The following is a 12,816-nucleotide window of genomic DNA, read 5'->3' on the forward strand; positions in this document are numbered from 1 at the left end:
CTTCCGCGCATGGAAGTCAATGAGGGTGGCGAGGCTAATTAGAATCGGGGCGCCTGCCTGAGCCTGTGTCAACAGTTGCAGGTGTTAAAGGGTGACAAAGAGGAAACACAAAAAAAGAAGCAGAGCGAAAGAAGAGGTAAAAAGGAATAAATCTCTGAAATAGGCAAGAGAGTAAAGATGGTGATGGGAAAGTCTGGGGTGTTAAAGTAAGAGAAATGTGCCATCCTCTACCAATCCCAATGACAGCTCACACACGACCCAAACTAACACAAAATATCTAAAATATTCAAATGTACAGTGTAAGCAATTCCAGTTGAAGAGTAAACACGCTCTTTCTGCAGCATGAGTTATAAATAATTATTGGTCCCCTTGCACATTAATTACCGGTTTCTACTTGCATAGCCGAAAGAGAAGACACAGACACTCGCGCGCTAGTCGAGCGATCATCGCGTGACACACTTTTGTGCACGCTAACACACAAACATGCATGCAGTCTGCATGGCACCAGCAATATATGAAGCCAGTAAAGGAGGTGTTGATCGGTACAGCAGCAGCACATTCTGCAGAGCTGGCAGGAGCACTCTGGAAGAAATCAACACTTATATATTTACACGTTATTGATCTTAGCAAGATCAATTTGCAACTACAGGAAAAACACACATGCATGTAGGGTAACAGAAATCAAACATACTGCAATAAGAAAAACCTAAAGAAATGGTCACATGGATGCTTGTGTGTGTGTGTGTAAATGCATTAATGTGCGGTGCCCACCCACTTATTTCTCCAGTACCATGTCAGCTGTCAAAATCGCGTGGTGAGCGCCAACGTTGCGCGGCTAGAAAAAAAAAACACCACTCTCCCCCTCTTTTCACACACATGCACATACATACAGACACTACACGCTCCCTCTTTCACACTCTTCCCTCTCGCACGTCCCAGCTGAACACATGTGACCCATGCTCTATCCTGCAAAAATAGACCGGGAAACGATGGGGCGAGGAAAAAAAAAAAAAAATAGAGGCGAGGTGTAGCCGATCAAAATGGAGAAAATGAGCAGTGGGAGGTAAACCAAATGGAATTATGCCAGATGACAGCAGAAATAGACCGAGCAAATTTGTTGATGAGACGATTTAGGATTAAAATAAAATGAACAAGCGCGAATAAATAAGCAAAAAGCAGGAGGATAAGGAGTATATTCATAAGGGGGAATTTGCTTCTCACCTGCCGCGCGTACTGTAGCTCTCTTCACCTCCTGTCCTTTCGGTTTCTGTGAGCTCTACTGACCCTGTCTCTCTTTTAACCTCGGCATGAAACGAAAGAGAAAAAAAAATGCAGAAAAAAAAGGGGGGAGGAAGGGTGGGAAAGGGTTGACGTGTTGGCAGATGGTGCTGAGAGGTGGAGGGAGAAGAGAAGAGAAGAGAAGAGAAGAGAAGAGAAGAGAAGAGAAGAGAAGAGAAGGGGTCAGACTATCATCTCTCTCAGTATGATAGATTTACCAGCCTGCTAACACTAGATAGCTACGAACACACGCACAATACACACACACACACACAAAAACAAAGATACAGCATAGCTTCATAGCATGGCCGTGCATGTGTGTGAATCTAGGAATCTCGTGAAGTACAAATAATTCAAAGGAAGCCTTAAAGCAGGGTGGTGTTTTTTTGTGTTCATTCATGCATCAACTGTTGTGTGCATGCATGTGGGTTTCTGGGGTATGTGCACGTGCGGTAGTGTCTTGTGCCTTTAGCCCACAGGCACAAGGCCCTGTTGTGAACTCCCACCATGCCCCAGTCTAATTATTACTGGAGGACTTAAAGGCAACCCCCCTACTGCGCATCCACAGGGCCCACACATGTCCGCGTTTGACCATGTCGAGTCCCGCGCTGGATCAAAAATGTATTTCTGAGAAGAACCGCATATTTGTGCTGAGGTATCATCTCCTTGGAATTTAAGGAGTAAACCCCCCTAGTTAGCTCCATCTGGCTCAGTAACAGAGAAGAAGTAAAACTTGGCAATGAAGAAAAAAAAATCGGCTTTGTAGTGTAAATGAGGTAAATAATTAACTGCCTTTAAATAGGCTAACTGCCCAGGCTAATGGCCCCTATCTCTTATCTCACTCCTGCTCGATCCCTCAGACCACCAGTGCTGATTCTTGTCTAGGCCAATGCACATTTTTAAAAAGCATCCCTTAAACCACTCAGTATGAAGCACACGGCTCATGTAAGACACAACCTCCTCGCGTTGGATTGATTATGCCACGTGAGCGCACAGACATAAGGAGCACCTGAAATATTTATGCCGATATACTGTACAGCGTAGCTCCAGTAACTGTAGCATGTGAGGATACATGGGAGAAGCGTTTCATATTCCAAAAGTGACAAAAGAAAACATGATTTCTTTCTTCAGGGCGTGGACTTGCACAAGAGACCTTGTTCACAGCTTCTGCGGCCAAATCCTCCCCTCTCCGTATATCTATATGTCTGACGTGCTGCACAAAATCAGCTCACATCCTTTCATCCAAAGCAGTGGGCTGAAAGAGGGTGTGATGCGGCCTAGAGGGGTTAAGCTTCTCTTTTGCAGATCACATGAACCGTCTCCTGTCAGGAGGGATCAGATCCCACCTCAGACCCTTAGGACTTCTAAAGTCTCACTCCTCCCTTGTCTTTTTTGTTTGTTTGTTTGTTTGTATGTCGATGTTAGATATTGTCAGTCCATCTCACGTCTTATCTTCTTTGAAAAAATGACAACTGAAACTACAAAATGATGTGCGCTAAACAGAGAGTGAAGTTTCTGCCTCAAGATCATCTCGAATGAGGCAGTCACATGCTTCTCTGACCCTGGGACGTGAAGGGAAATTGTTCCTGGTAAAGACGAGGGGCCAGCAAGCCTAAAGGTTGTTTCTAAGTACCATCCTCTGACAAGTAAAAGACATTTATAGCTGTTCCGATGGGTAAAGGTGCACACTTTTTATCTAAAAGCATTGTTGCACTTGACTATCCACAAAGTAGGCATGATGGCCGGTCCTTCCTCAGAAACCTTTCCATCTGTTGGAGCAGAGGGGAAAAGTCTTGGTTCACACATGACATTGACGTGTCTTGGTTGATTTGAGCACAAATAAACAGCTGTAAGTACAGGAGTCAATGCAACACAAGCCACATTGGGATCAGATCCCACCTCAGACCCTTAGGACCAGTGGGATTAAATGGGTTAATGAGGTTCACCAGCAATGAATAGAATCCGGGCTTTGGCAAAATGCATGTTGCAAATGTATCCAGAGCAAATGGTACAATCAGCATTTGAGTGCGTTGCATACATTGCTTTTTTTCCCTCTTTTGTCACACAGTACATTTACATGCACGTGAAAAATAGAATTATTGCCTTAATCCGACTTTAACGGGACAACATAAGCGCATGTAAACACGTTACTCTGACAAAAAATCGGAATACAGATAATACATTTATAAATCGATTTTCTCCAGCACGCATACACCTTAGTCAGACTTTAACTAGACTTCGATTAAAAAAGCTGTACTATTATCCATCTGATTGTTGTTTGAATTGAACGACTCCAGTTAATACATAACATAACAGGTGAAATGGAATCCCGCTGAAAAGATCACTATCACGAAAACACTTTATGTGCATGTGTGGTGGTGCGTGGCTAGTAACGCACAATAACAATGAGGGGATGTGGACCATTTTGCTTCAGAGGCCTTTATAATTGGAAACTTCTATTTTTTTATGCTCAGCTAACACTAATGTGTGTGATGTGTGTGAGAAAGTGTATTGTACATGAGTAGTCCATGTGTTAAAATGTTAAAATAACAACAGGCAACGCTATGCAAAGTCTGGCACCACAGGTTTCTGCCAATGTATGTTTGAATGAGTCCTGCTGTGTGTATGTGTGAAAACATAAAAGAGAAGTGTTTTTAACTGCTGCGCTCCATAGCTCATAAACACACAGTTCAGCATAAGAACAGCTTGGAGTCATATACTGAATGTTTTCACAAGCATTCTGCAGAGGAAGGCATTTATAATATGCAGTGTGTGATAATAGCTAACAGTTAGAAGCCAGAATCAGGCACTGCAGGCATCACTCACCATCACCTGAACTCAAGTTTTTCACCGGTTCTTCAGCTCGCCTCAAATCGGGCTACGCTGTCAAGTATTTTGACATGAAGGCATTCTTTAAAATGATCTCAATTCTGGGAACAGTAATTCACATAATTTTTCATTATACTCTCAGGGGCGCTGCTGCTAATCAGTTTAAATGCCTGCTACGTCTCCCAATGTAATTTTGTGTGTGTTATTGTTACAGTTTTAGCACACTGGCGGCTTGAGATTTATGCCAGGTCTCGCAACACACAATTAACTCTGCAAGCGTAGTCTGCAGTGTGTGTCTGAGTGGGTGCAAGTGCGAAGAAACCAAAAACTGTTTTTACTGGCAAAGGTCGAAGTTCTCAAACAAAATCTCATCCAAAAGCTTGAAGCGTCCTAGAAATAAAGTTTTCTTCTATAAATGAACTTGAAGAAACAAGCACAAAAAAAATCCCTCTTGTTATGTCTGTGCAGTGACACTTGGGCCTGGAAATGTGTTTCCACTTTAGATTTTAAAGATCAGCTGATTTCCCAAATGAAACTCGAGTTTGTTTGTCTCTCTTTTTTTTTTTTTTTTTGAACAGAGCTCAGAGTTGAGAGTTTAAATGATGAACTGTAAACATAGAAGATATTTTGCAACGCTCAAAATCAAAAAGAAACTAAATTAAAAACAGAATTTATTTTCATCCAGTTCCAGTAATGTAATTATTCATAAACGAGATATTGTTTCGCTTATCTTAACCCAATACATGGATGTTTAGACTTGCCATTCTTTCCATAGCATCACAGCGTGCCTCACTAATGTAGTAGTTTAGAACTTTAGATGAATATGTTGGATTTTGAACTGATTTGAATTTTTACTGGTGTCATTGTTTCATAACTGAAGCCATACATCACAGCTTGAGTGCACACACACACACACAAACACTGGTCCAGTCCATATATAGTCTACACTAACCTTACAGCCCCGACTGGCGATATCATAGGCCGTCACCTCGAACAAAAGGAATGCAGGCTACATTTTTTTCTTTGTTTTCTTTGTTCTGCTTTCTCGACCTTTTGAGGAAATCACATAAGTAGACATGGAGACAAGAGCAACACTCAAGGTACAGGCAAAGTATTTGCAGACGCTACCACTGAATATATAGCTTCGTTCCGTGTTGGTGGACGCAAGGTAAGCAAATGTAAAAGTGAAAAGGTCACATGTGAACATACTAATGAGCAAATATTTAGACGAGGTCACCTAAAATTAATTAAGTGAACAGAGAGATCAGGGAGCGTCCCTGTACGACGAGCATGTGTACCTCTTCCTAGAGTCCTGGCTAATCACAAATTTTCAGTTTTCTCCTTTTGAATGACAAACATTGCGGCCTTGGATTTTTGGAGAGTTTTTCTTCTCATGCAGGTGTAGCACATACACATCAGGCATAACATTATGACCACCTTCCTAATATTGCGTAGGTCTCCATTGTGTCTCCAAAATAGTTGTGACTCATCAGAGAATGGACGTGGGCCTTCTCGGGGTGTCCTGTGGTGTCAGGCAACAGGATGTTGTTTTTCGGGGGTCTTTAGGGGTGTGGGTTGTCTCTGTGGATCGTCACACAGATACTCTTTGGGAATACAAAAACACCGTCTCTGGGGAGGTTGTTACCCATTTGAAAGGGCTGCTTTGATGTGTGGATAAAGAATGAGAACATGCACCTCCACATTTTCATCTATCTGCAAGAGGAATGTGATATTGATTCAAAAAAAAAAAAGGTCTTGTGAAAAAAGATTCACAGTACCAAGTATTCAGCAAGCACATTCCCTGTAGCAGTTCAGACCACTTTCTGGTATCTAATCAAATTTTCAACTGACCTTGTCCCAAATGTTATTTCCAGAAGTCATCCACAATCTATTGCATGTCACAGAGTCGCTAGTGTAACAACCTGAAACGGTGCACTGATGACCACCTTCCTAATACTGTGTATTTCTCCCTTGTGACAGTTGTGACTCATTAGAGAATGGACATGGGGCCTTCTGAGGGTGTCCTGTGCTGTCTGGCAACAGGATGTTGTTAGTGGGGGACTTTGTGGGTCCTGTGGGTTGAGAGGGAGGGGCCTCAGTGGATCAGACAGATACTTGATCAGTTTGGGATTGTGTGAATTTGGAGGCCAGGTCAACACCTGTTTTTCCCCCCCTTTTTTTTTTAGTTGTTCCTAAATCGTTGTCGTGTGTGTGCTTGTGTCAGGCTGCATCCTGCTGGGGATGGCTGCTACCATCAACGAGCATTGTTGCCATGGGGATGGCTGCTACCATCGCCTGTTCTACGTTGGTGGTACATGTCTAAGTAACATCTAGGTCCAAAAGTTTCCCAGCAGAACATTGCATTTTCACAAGATGGTCAATGTTATTTACTTCTCCCGTCAGTGATTTTAATGTTGTGGCAGACTGACGTAAGTCAAAGGGAATATTTTGGCACAGACACAGGTAATGTGAGGCGACACCGCACACACAGCATACCCTCACATAAGGATGCAATACAAGTCACCGCAAACAAAGCCATTACAATCAGTCCGAGACTTAATCCCCTTAATGACTGTTGTATTTTACTCTTTAGAAAAACTTTAAGAACAGCCTGAGCCAACTCTGTAGGCTAAAGTGTGGCAGCAAATATCCCTTACTAATACGGTTTAAAGATGGAAAACCCGTGAATCTAGTATATGACCAGAATTTTCCACTGCAAACCTGGGGTGTGTGTGTGTGTGTGTGTGTGTGTGTGTGTGTGTGTGTGTGTGTGTGTAGCTGGGCTATGGCAGGCAGACATCCTGAGGAAGGCCAGTTGCTGATAAGGCCTTAAGGCAGGGAAAAGACTGTTTATACGTTGAAACAGACGCCCGCAGATCTGATCACAGTGCACACTTCACTGCTCAAGTGGAAATGATCTAAAATATCTGGAGCGGTGTGATTGCGTGTGTGTGTGTGCACGCATGAGAAAGTGAGCACCAGTCCAGAAGACAGAGGACTGAAATCCATAACTGACACTTTCTCCTGGTATGTTGACCACAAAAACAAAATAATGTGCAGTGCATTCATCTTTTCGTGTAAACCAACAGGGGTAATGCATGCTTCACTTCAATCATTTCTTATTTTCTGCAGGTGGGTGTGGTCATTATGTAAATATGACAGAGAAGGGAATGTCCTTATTGGCTTGAAAGCAAAAGCTGTTTAGTTTTGACTTACATCTCTCCATGCATCTATTTTGCATTTTCTACTTGCTCAGAAACATTCCTTTGCATTTCTTAACGGCACATGGGTTTGTCCTGTTCAGACTCTCACGAGAGCTCCAGAAGAGTTACTACAATCCGCAAATTCCTCTAAATGTAACCATGTGTCATTCTAGCTGCCACAAAAATGAAAAAAAAAAAAAAAAAGTGGGATGTTTACTGTGTGCAAAATGTAAAGAAACTGCAATAGAGTAGAAAACTACAGCCAGGAACCCCAGTGATTTTGCCACAGTATTTCTGTAAGAGTTATGCAGGCATAATACCTTGCGTTGATTCCCATTTCCTTCGTCGATAAACCACAAAACAGCTAAATCGATTTTATTCCTCGCTGGTTCGGTGCACTACACCGAGGTGAAGGTGTACGCATCCGCCATCAGAAATATAATCCGAGCAATTTCCGAGCTTGCACGTTTCCATCAGGTGTGATCCAGAGCGACCAAAGCTCGACCACAATATGATCAGCTTTCATTGATTTTGGAAGAGGCCCTCTCCGTTGAGCGTTGGCAGGAACCTTAGTGTTGTAGTTTCTCCTTGTCTGCCTCCCTTTCTCAATAAAATCTGTTTCTATTTATCATCCGGTTTCACTCGGTTTTTGTTTTTTCTGTCTCTGACATTCTCATATGGCGAGTGCGTTTGGAAGGGCAAAGAAAATGAGGAGAAAAGTATAAAATAGAAACAATGGCATACACGTAACTAAAAAAAGAAGAGAGAGGCAGAGTTTTATCACTGAATGTGGGTAAAGTATGGCTGAGCAACAACCTGACTGCTCTTCCCACAGACAGCCTCTTCCTGAACAGCTGAACTCTGCTGACCTGTGGAGGCGAAGGGCTACAGAGACTACAGGCTGGCTCTCTAATTTCACGATTATCACTACATCCAAGAAACCACAGCTGCAGAGAACAGAAGGAACATGGAACATAGTACAGAGATAGGTTTCTGTGTCTGTTATTTTATCTACGTTCTGCTGCCTTCCTAGAAGCACAGCACATCTTGAGTTTCTCTGCTGTTGCTGGCATCGGCGCTCTGTGCGCTGCTGACCATGAATCACCCCCGAAGCCGCTGAGGCCTAAACAATGACCGGAGCTGACAGCTAATGTGTCTCATCCTCCGGTCTATAAGGTGAGAGTTGTAAGCCTTGCATGTAAACAAATGCAATGATATACAGGCAACAATGGGAAGAGGCGAACTGTGGCCCTGCAGCAAAGAGAACCGCTGTCTCTTCTGTGGATATATGAAGATATAATTACAAATAATACCAAACTGCCTAAATGCAGATCGGGATTTATTCACTCACTCGCGCAAGTTTCAGAATTTTCCATGTTGATTTTTATGATGAAAAGTGGAAAGAAACCAACAGCTGCTGGGAAGATAGGGAATCAATCTAAGAACAAAGGCATTGGTGAATAGTTTGCAAATGTGCTAACGTCCAAAAAAGATTCAAAATAATGATTACTGAGCAACTGAAATGCAATATAAAGATGCTGAAGCAGAAACACGCAACTACTAAGCAGACCAATCACAGTTCTTGCGGTCTGCATCAACACGGCGAGTAGTTACATTTGAGGGAAGGTGCACGTCAGCTACGGTGTTAGGGTCTGCGTAGGGTCTGAGCTGATGCAGAAATCTTAACCACCTATTGGGCACAAAACAGACTTGGTATGGATTATGGTTTGAGCTAGAAATGTTGATCAGTTGTCTTAAGTGAGAAATTGTGGCTAAAAATAGAAAAACTAAAATGATTTGAAATAAATAGCGTCTCTTTTGGTAAAGGCCGATGTTTTATCGACCCATCCATCCACCCTGAGCTCCTCCCAAATTAAATTGTTGCATTGTTGTACAGTTTCTCAACAGATTCTCCATGAACATGTCATATTAAAAAGCTCAATAAATAAATCACTCTTTTACATTTGTCCAGGTACATCTGAGCCCCCCACATCAGGCAGTTTGTTGAGTCTGACGGGAAGCTATGAGGGAGCGCAACCTTGTCTGAACAATTCCCAGGAATCTCTCCTTACATAAGTGAAAATAAGAAGGGAAGTTGGGGTGGTAATGCGTTATGAAGCAGAGGTGGCCTTTTATGTTAAAGGGGTTAAAGATATTGGTCGGTCTTCATGCTTTAATAGTATTATATGTATTAAGGAGACTGATCAAGATTGATAGATATGACAACAAAATGCTGCAAATACCATAAATGGACTTCACGGAAAACAGATGTGAGATGTAATCCCGGAATAAAGAGGCTTTAAGACAATAAAGGCGAACATTTTATACATATTCTGGTCTCACAGCTGACAATAGTCCTACTATACTGAGTATTGCTCACATAAAGCAGAGCCATCTTTATCTGCCTTAAGGGGCTCCTTTGTGTGAACGCAATGTTTTCCTTTGAGTTAAAAAGGGAAAACCGCAAGATAGCATGTACATAAATCTTTATAATTCAAACAAAATGCTTTGGTTTCTAAAAACAGGGGCCACACGTAGGGGAGTGTCTTTGGGGATTTGCATAATTGCTGATAACAATGGAAATCATTTCGGTGGGTAAATAAACTCTTTTGTGGGAATTTGTTCCTGGTCTGGTTCCTGTTACATGTGAACAAAAAGAATGTGGACTCAGGCGTTTTACTCCTACTCACTAGTTTTTTTATTATGGAGAGGAGAGGAGGGGAAAGGAGAGGACAGGAGAAGAGAGGAGATTTTCAGTGAAGATAAGCAAAGAACTAGAGAAAAGCAGAATATACAGTAGATGGAGGACTGTTTGGAAGTTTGGTGAGCTTTCTATCATGTACTTCAAGGGTTCAAGTTTGGCTCACGGCCCTCCTCGCGTGTCACACCCGCTCTCTTATCTTTCCTGACACTCTCCATGGCCCGCTATCTTGAAAAGCCCCAGTGTCAAATTAATCTGGGAGACTGAGTGCAACCAAAGGGGAGAGGTTTGTTTATTGGCATTGTGGAGCAACAGCTGCCCACGGCCATAACAGCGGGCCAGGGTTGAACCCTTTCGTTCCTTCCATCTCCACCTGTATTTCTTTCTGTGCGTTTTTTCCCCCCTCTACTTATCCACTCTCTGTCTGCCACACTAGGCAGGACACTAAGTGCATCAGAGGGCTGCAAGGCAGAAGGACGGCACAAAAAGCGGCAGCAACAAGACATCGGACAGTCGCACAGGATTACCCAGACCTCCGGTAATTTCTAATGATCACGGAGGTCATCTGTGATCTTAATCCTGTGCGAATCATTCATGTCCGTGATTTGTAAAGCAAAATTATTCCATAATTCTCATAACACAGAGGTCCTCTGATAATACTAATCCAGTGTGAATCGCCATCTCTGTGATTTAGGGGTGAGTTTTTATTTTTTGGCGACGTTTGTTTGATTCATGGCTTTTTTTCTCTTGTTTTTGACTCTTGTCTCTTCAGAATTATGAGGGATGAGCTATAATTCAAAGTTTGGACAGATGTTAGAGCTGGAAGTCGCAATGTCTCTGACCTATACCCCCTGTTTAGATGGATGAAACCATTAAATCAACCTTTAATGTGTTCATCTTTAAATGTGGAGCTGATTTAAATACCGCCAGGTCGTTGGTGATTTCTTCCCCAGGATAAATAGTATCAAAAAATATATTTTTATCATCCATTATACTTTGCAAAGTAATTAAAACTGTCTCTGACGCGGAGTGCAGTGAGACGGAAAGTAGCAGAGCCATAACAACAGAACATGACTTTGAGTAAAACACGCAATTCGTTGATCCCATGTGAATAAGCCACATGAAACACAGATGTAGAGGGGAACATTTGAATCACAGGACATCCTCAGGTAAAACTAATCCCGTGCGAAAAGGGTTAAAGACACGACTGACGGTGCACATAAACTGTCACTTTGTTCCTCGGTGAAGAGCGTGACAAGGGTGCTGATGGGAAATACCACTAATTAGGAAGGTTTGAGACAATAGAAAAGAAGAAACAAAGAATTTCAAATTTAATTGGAGGTCAGGGAGCAGAGAGGCAGAAACTCCAAAACTTTCGACTCGAAAACTATGTCTTATTATCTGTGTGGTTTCCCATCGGCGCAAAAGCCATGCAGCCTTTCACGAGTTTCTGAGTAAATCAGAAAGCTTTTCACTTCCGCCGTTAGATAATTGAAAACGAAACGATGTACAATCTCGAGAACCAAATGCCAGGCTGGGGCAGAGAGGGTGATGGTGATGATGATGGGGAAGGATGTGGGCAGGCAATTAGGAAATGTTGAGAAAAGGGAATGGGGAAATCAGGGGACATCAAGAGAGCTTGACGAAAAGAGCTTTCCCTTTCCTAAAGAGGAAATTAAACCGCACACTAAGCGGGGACAGGAAGAAGAGACGACAGACTGACAAGACAGAGAATAAGGGTTGTTGATTATTCGCCATGCCTGTAATGGACAGATTGGACTCCTTTTGACAACAAGGGTTTTAATTCTCTTCCCCTTTCACTGCCAGCTGAGATGAATTAGCTGGGGCGTGAGTGTGGTGGACTTATTTTTGAAAGGGGAGCTTTTGAACATTCCTTTTATTAATTTCCAAGAGGGTTGTGTTGTTTCCTTTTTGATTTATTTTTTTTTTGCTTTCTGATCACGTCCATGCAACCGTTTTAATGAACCAAAAGTTTTGTAAGTGCTTTTGATCTTGTAAGCGTTTTCCTGACCGACACCTCCCCGTTAGCCCCGCTGCAAACTGTAGCTACTTGATTTTAATAATATCGACAGCGCTGTAGTTTCCTCACCCCGGAGAGACTGGGGACACTGCTGCAGCCTCCATCTGTTTGTCTGCCTGTCAGCTGCCATGTGGGAATGAATGGGTGGATTAATATTTTTTTTTTTTTTTAAACGATGCACCGTACCCAAACAGAAACAGCAGCTTCGTGGCACACAGCGACACGTGTGAATGAAAGTGATAAACACAAACACAGATGTTTAGGATCTGGGACAACCTCAGCTGAAGAATGGGGGCATCACTTCAACCTTTCCATCCCCTGTAGCTTGATTTAAAACCGCAAATCTATCAAAACAATACTTTTGGGAGTGCCTGCCTCTCCGCAGCAATACCCCCGCACAGCTCACCTCATTCTGTCTCTCACTGTCTAATAGTAGTCATCTATCTCTGCAGCAACATGGGGCGTACTGTAAATAAGTGACTTGAAAATTAAAAAGGGCCGCTTCCCTCCTGGAAGACACAGAGAGGCAGGTTAGGAGGTAAGAGACAGAGAGAGATAATGCTGAAGCAAAGACATCTGCCAGCGCTTCCAGTTTTACGACGCCAAAGCAAATATTTCACGGAAGAGACGAGGGACCGAAACAATGGCTCTCCATTCATGTGGCCATGAACGCGCCGGGGTATCTCATGCCAAGCGCGCTGGACATGCATACATATCCTGTTAGATAAAGGCTGAGGAGCCGGAGCACGCTGACCAAAGCTAAG

The 12,816-nt window shown here is 42.8% G+C and overlaps 1 protein-coding gene across 3 annotated transcripts in view; it reads right to left on the reverse strand.

Annotated features, from left to right (window-relative positions):
- Positions 1-12,816, reverse strand: part of kank4 (KN motif and ankyrin repeat domains 4) — a 77,575-nt gene that overhangs the window by 30,753 nt on the left and 34,006 nt on the right. Inside the window, exon 1 of one of the 3 annotated variants that reach the window (XM_047587219.1) lies at positions 1,222-1,390. The exons of the other annotated variants lie outside the window; for them this stretch is intronic. The gene's annotated coding sequence lies outside the window, so the exon portion shown is untranslated. Of the gene's footprint in view, positions 1-1,221; positions 1,391-12,816 lie in introns of those variants that run through there. 3 annotated transcript variants of the gene reach the window in all.

The sequence above is a fragment of the Mugil cephalus genome, chromosome 6, assembly GCF_022458985.1.
Source record: "Mugil cephalus isolate CIBA_MC_2020 chromosome 6, CIBA_Mcephalus_1.1, whole genome shotgun sequence".
In the NCBI taxonomy this organism is placed as follows: Eukaryota; Metazoa; Chordata; class Actinopteri; order Mugiliformes; family Mugilidae; genus Mugil; species Mugil cephalus.